A 6,599-nucleotide genomic window follows, 5' to 3' on the forward strand; every position below is an offset into this window, starting at 1 on the left:
TAATAATATCTATGATACTCTAGTACACTAAGTACCATGAAAAGTATTTAAATTTTTCTGAAATCCCATTTTTATGAACTACAAAAGAAACCTTTGATTTTTTTTTTTTTTAATTTAGTACTGGGGATGGAACCCAAGGCTTCTAGCCTGCTAGGAAGCACCCAATCAGCCAAGCACTCTGGCCCAGAGCTGTATTCCCAGCCTAATCCTTTGCTTTTAAAATATTTCTTAAGTAACATAAATTCTGTGTCATTCTAAGCATTTGAGATATGTAAAAATATGCTAGCAAGTGACCTCAAGGGACATTCAGCTACTCTTAATGCACAGCCACTTCAACATTAATTGCTAATGCCACAACGTCTGCTTAACTGAATTCTTTTTACTTCTCTTCAAATAGAACTATTTAATTATATGTACTTTAAACTTTAATACATTTTTAATTTTTTAAAGTAACTCATTTCTGCTTCAGAGTTTTATCAGTTCAGTTCATAAAAAGCACAATGTGATTCTAACCGAAGCTATCCGGCTGCAAAAATCCTTTCACCTTGATGTAGTAAAGTAGGCTGTGAGATAAATGACACTATGATTTTTAACTGTCCTCACTACTTTCTAAGTGAATCCTCTGACAGACAAAGGATATTTCTAAGTGAATCCTTTAATACACAAAGTTGAGGAAGAAGAGAGAAAAATGTCAAATGTGAAACAGAAAATGTCATGATGGCGAGAGAATCAAACACGGGGAATCAAAGCGGCATTTATAAATACTGTGTGCACTGGACCAGTGGCGGCCCCCTAAAGGGTATGTGTACACTCTAACTCTGCAATCTGTGAAGTTGCTTAATTTTAAAAAGGCTCATGAGATAAAGAGATCATCCTGAATTATCTGAGTATGGCCTAAATCAAATAATACCCATGTCCTTTAAAGAGTTCTTCAGAGGAAAATAAGGGACAGAAGAGGCAGTTCGATTAGAGCCACCGGATAGTGGGCTACAGACAGCTCAGGACGCTCTCATCCTCAAGGAAGGAAGACTGCAGAATATGAGCAAGCGCATTCTGTTGTCTCAGGCCATTTGTCACAGTGGCCACAGAAAACAAACTAGTACAGAACTTAAGGGGTAGTATCTGAAAAAAATAGTGTTTAATATCACAATGGTTCAGTAAATATCTCTAGAAAGGATGAATGAAGGGATGGCTAGCTGAACAAATAGATGTTAGGAATATTTAATATTGACTATTCAGTTAATTTTATTCACTAACAATAAGGAAAAAATAAAATTAGCTCTAATACCTCACAGATCTGAAGGAAAAATATTCCCCAGAAAGGCAAGAAGACAATGGAAACAAACCAAGAAGATAAACAGGGAACAAAAAGTAAAATGGGAGACTTTAGATAGAAAATGTCAACAATTACATTCAGTATAAATGGGCTAAATACATCAATTAGAAAGCAGGGTTTTGCAAACTGGATTAAAAACTATAACAAATACAGCCTATACAGAGCTCAGTTGAACTAGAACAAAATTACCTCGTTGAAAGTAAAGAGCAGGCTGGAGAGATGGCTCAGTGGTCTAAAGCACCTACTTGAAACAAGCTTGGCAAAGCACAGGGACCGCGGTTCAATCCCCAGCACCACTTGCCAGCCAGACCCGCCCCCTGGTGGGCTGAGCTGGCCACACACACACACAATAACATAAAATGTAATAAATAAAAATAAATAATTTTAAAAAAGAAAGTAAAGAGCAAAAAATTATATATCTTGTAAATTTGAATCACAAGAAAGCAGAAGTGACTACATTAGTAGCAGATTAAGTGATTCTCTAAGAAAAGAAAACCACCAGAGGTATTTTAAAATTAGCTTTTCAACAACTCAAAATATTAATTATTGGGGCTGGTGAGATGGCTCAGTGGTCTAGAGCACCTACTTAGAACAAGCTAAGCTAAACAGAGCACAGGGACCGCGGTTCAATCCCCCAGCACCACATGCCGGCCAGCCCCGCCCCCTGGTGGGCTGAGCTGGCCACACACACACACACACACACACACACACAAATAAATAAAAATTTAAAAAAATATATTAATTATTATAAAACCATAGATATCTTGATGACTAAAATAGAAATTAATATGCTAATATAGTTTTCTATAACATTGATAATATAATTTGACTTATATTCCTAATAAAGGTCTTTTGGTGACTTGTGAAGAATTTTGGCTAAAGATTATAGTATAGCAATTACAACTTTGGTTTTATATTTGTTTATTTATTGTTAATTTCTAGAATAAATTTTCCTGCTATGAAAATAAGTGTGTGTCTTAGTTACTCTTCTCTCATTGCTGGGACAAATACCTGACACCCAAAATGACGGAAGGAAACAACCGTATGTCCCTAAGTAGGTAAATCATTAAACTGTACTATGTCCACATCATAGCTTGCTACTCAGCAACAACTATATATATATATATATATATATATATATATATATATATACTCACATATAAGTATATTTTAATACATCAACAAATAACTGTGCTGAGTAAAAAAAGTCAGTTACCAAAGATTACATATTGGTTACATAATGGATAATTTCTTTTATAAAGTTCTTGACAAATTAGTGGTTTGCAGGGATTATAAAGGGTTATAGGTTCAGGAAGAGAGATAAAGATGATTCTTAAAATGCAACATCAGAGATGCTATGGCAATAGAAATCTTATGATCTTGGCTGGATCAACGTCAGAACTCTGGCTGCGATTGTTACAGTATTTTTTGAGCTGTTACTTTATGGAGAAACTGGCTAAAAGGTATATCAGTATCTCTATTATTTCTTACAGCTATATGTGAAGACACAATTATTTCAAAATGAAGTTTTTTTTTAAGTCATCCAATGTTGACTTTTTTTCTTTTTTATGTATTTTGTACAGGGTCTACAGGGTCTCACTACACAAATCGGACTCACAGTGATTCTCCTGTTTTCAGCCTCCCAAATGCTGGGATTACAGGGCACGCCATCATGCCCAGCCTCAGTCGCCATCTCAGCTTGCCCCAGGGGTGGGGCCGGCACAGCACACTGCGCATGGAGCCCTAGTCCCCGTGTCTGCCTACGCAGGCTTGATTTTCAAACACAACTTTCAAAAAGGATGTGATTATATGACTAGATATGTAAATCTGACCAATTCAACATCTACTTGTGACTGTAAATTGTTAGTAAGCTAGAAATAGCAGGATAGCAAACATCCCGTAAGAGGTAAAAGGTGCTACTACTTGGGATATGCAGTGTCCCCCAGATGGCTCGGAGGTTCAGAAGCGTGGATTTTGGACGGTGCCTGGGTCATGGGGATGCCACAGCTAACTTGCTGCTTGGAGTCAGTCTCTGATGACAACATCTGGACGAGCACACTTCCCTCCCTGGCTCCTTCCCGTTCTCTCTGCTTCCTGCCTGCCATGATGCGAGCAGACTCCCTCTGCCAGACCCCTCTGTCGTGCCCTTCCTGCCTTGGAGCTAAATGACCATGGACTAGAGACAGGAATCACAATAAACCTACCTTCTTTTAAATTGTTGTGCAAGGAACTGTGCTTCATAGACAAGGAAAGCAACCAAGGCAAAGGGTATCTACTAAAATCTATAGAAACATCCAACTTAGTAGGAAAAGAATGCATCATCCCACCCCATCGGAAGGTAGGACAGTCACCACTACTTGTATTCAACATTATGCTCAAGGTCCAAGCTAGTGCAACAAGGAAAGGAGAGAAATAGAAGGCCTACACACTAGAAGGGAAGAAGTTAAACTTTTTTATTCACAAATAACATGGCAGCCTATTTCAAAAATCCTCAGCAGTCTACAAAATAGCTTAGTAGGACTTGTGAGTCGAGCAGTGCGAAAGAATACAAAACCAACTCATAAAAGTCAATAATATGCCCATATAATAGAGAAATTCATGATTATAATTTAGAAAATAATTCAATTTATATTGACATAAGAATATGAAATATATTGGGGAAAAACTGGAAAACTATATGCAAGATCTGTAGAATAAAAATTACAGGCCATTCTGAGAGAAAACAAAAACTCCTAAATATATGGAGAGATATTAGATAATTAAGGATTAAAAACTCAATACTGTTATATTCCAAATTCCAAAAGGATAGCTTCAATATGAGACCCGTCTAAACCTCCCCAGACTCTATAAAAATGAACAGACTTATTCTAAAAATTTATATGAAAATGACAAGGGTATAAAATATACAAAACCATTGTGAAAAAGCATAAAGTAGTAGTACTAACTCTACTTGATCTCAGATCTGTCATAGAGCTGTGGTAGATAGTTGGGCTCTGGCACAAAGGGGAATATTGAAGAATGAAGACTATAAATACAGAACCAAATGTAAACGAACATTTGAATTTTGACAACCATGTAAAGACAGTTCAATGAGAAAATGACAGTCTTGTCACAAGTAGTGGCAGAACAACTAGACAGCCATATATAAACACAATGAATCTTCACTAACCTGAAAAATACACAAAAATTAAGTGAAAGTGGATTAAAGACATGAATATAAAAGGCAATTCTGTCAAACTTCTGCAGGAACGCTCAGCAAGAAACCTTAGTGACTTGGCGGTCTACAAAGACTTCTTAAATAGACTGCAAAAAGCATGAGGTCTAGAAGAAAATTATCAGCCAAATGAACCTCTTAATGATTAAAAATGTTTCCTTAATAAAAACAATGTTGCAAAAATGAAAAAGCAAATCAGAGATTGGAATAAAGTGTTCACAAACATATGTCAAACAATTTGTATTTAGAATTTATAAGGAATTCTTGAATTCAATAATAAGAATAAGCAAAGCAAAGTGGCCTGTGTCTGGTTTTGCACACCCATAATCTTAGCTACTCAAGATACTGAGGATTGCAAGTTCAAGACTAGCTTAGGCAACTTATTAAGACTGTCTCAAAACAAAAATGCAGGGCTAGGGAGATAGCTCAGCAGCAAAAGCAACTGCCTTGCAAATGCGAGGTCCCATGTTAGATCCCCAGTGCTGCATGCCATGCCAGCCCCAGAACCCCAGGCATGCCATGTTGGCCCTGGAACTGGGCCTGGTGGTGCAAGCCTATAATCCCAGCACTAGGGAGGCTGACACAGGAGGGTCACTGTAAGTCCAAACTGCATAGTGGGAACCTATATCAAAAACAAAAATTTTTTTTAAAAAGTTATAGATATGTCTCAGTGCTCCCTAAGTTAAATTCTCAGTAGTATGCACATACACATGCATAAAAATGGCAAATAAACAGATGAAAAAATGATCAACAAAGTAAATAACTAGGTATATACAAATAACATACAGCCAAAATAACATACCACTGTATATCAATTTTAATGACTAAACTTACAAAGGAAGAGAGTATACCAAATATTGACAGTGATAAGGAGGAACCAAAACTCTCACACATTACTGATAGAATAAAGTAGCATACTAAATTGTAAAAAGTCTCCCAGTTTCTAGCTGTTGCATCTGGGGTGCAACTTAAGCAGGTTTCGGGTAAAGGGGCACTCAGCTCTTCCCGCAACTGTTGCAGCATGGGGCTGCAGCGAGTTTCTAGGGCGCCCCACGCCCATCTTTAACTTGGGGTTCTCATTCACTTAGCTCCGTCTACCTCACCTCAGCCGTTCTAGGCACGTCAGGTGGGATGGGAATAAAGTTTTTCCAAGCTGCCAAAAAAAAAAAAAAAAAAAAGTCTCACAGTTTCTTAAAAGGTGACACATACACCTACGAAACAACCCAGACATTTCAAATGTTATTAGATTCTCCCTGGGAAATGAAAGTGTATGTCCACATAGACACTCGAACCCAAAAACACAGAGCAGCTTTATTTATAATAGACAAAAACTAGAACCAGCCCAAATGTTTATTACCAAATGTACAGTTAATCAAATTTTGATATAGCCCTACAATGAAATACTACTAGCAATAAAAAGGAATGATACACACAAAAACAGATCAATTTCAAAGTAATTATCATGAATGAAAAAGCCATACTAAAAAGAATACATACTGCTGCATGCTTTATTCAAGTAAAAGTACAGAAATCACGAACTGAACACCAGTGGCAGAGAACAGCTAGCCTGTTGTCTGCGGATAAGGGAGACGAATGAAGGCTGAGCGGGGGGAGCGGGGAAAGGTAAGTTTCTTTTCTTTTTTTTGGGGGGGGGACACTTGGAGTTAAAGACTATTTTTCATTTATTTATTTATTTTAGTGTAACATATATACTAGAGATATATTTTCTCATTCATAGAAGTGGAGAAAGGTAGAGGGGCTCACTGATGTGCAGCCGCTACAGTCACCTAGGTGAGTACACGGTACACAGGGCTCTTTCCCTGGGCTCCAGTTACCATTCTCCACACTGATGTCAGAATTGCTTTTCTAAGCATGATTGAGCTCATATTATTTTCTGACTTTAGGATGTCTTTCACAGAAAATGAATTCATATTCCTTTTTCTTATCTATAAAGATCAATATGTCTTTTTTTCATAATTTTTTCAAGTCAACAGAAAATGGAAATATACTTTTTAAAGTTTCTAATACTAGGAGAATATATTATATGAT

The 6,599-nt window shown here is 37.0% G+C and overlaps 1 protein-coding gene across 1 annotated transcript in view; it reads right to left on the minus strand.

The window, feature by feature from the left end:
• The window catches only part of Ppp4r4 (protein phosphatase 4 regulatory subunit 4), a 131,719-nt gene that overhangs the window by 94,448 nt on the left and 30,672 nt on the right, over nt 1-6,599 (minus strand). The window lies entirely within an intron of this gene.

This window comes from Octodon degus, unplaced genomic scaffold (assembly GCF_000260255.1).
Source record: "Octodon degus isolate 3935 unplaced genomic scaffold, OctDeg1.0 scaffold00070, whole genome shotgun sequence".
NCBI classification, from domain to species: Eukaryota; Metazoa; Chordata; class Mammalia; order Rodentia; family Octodontidae; genus Octodon; species Octodon degus.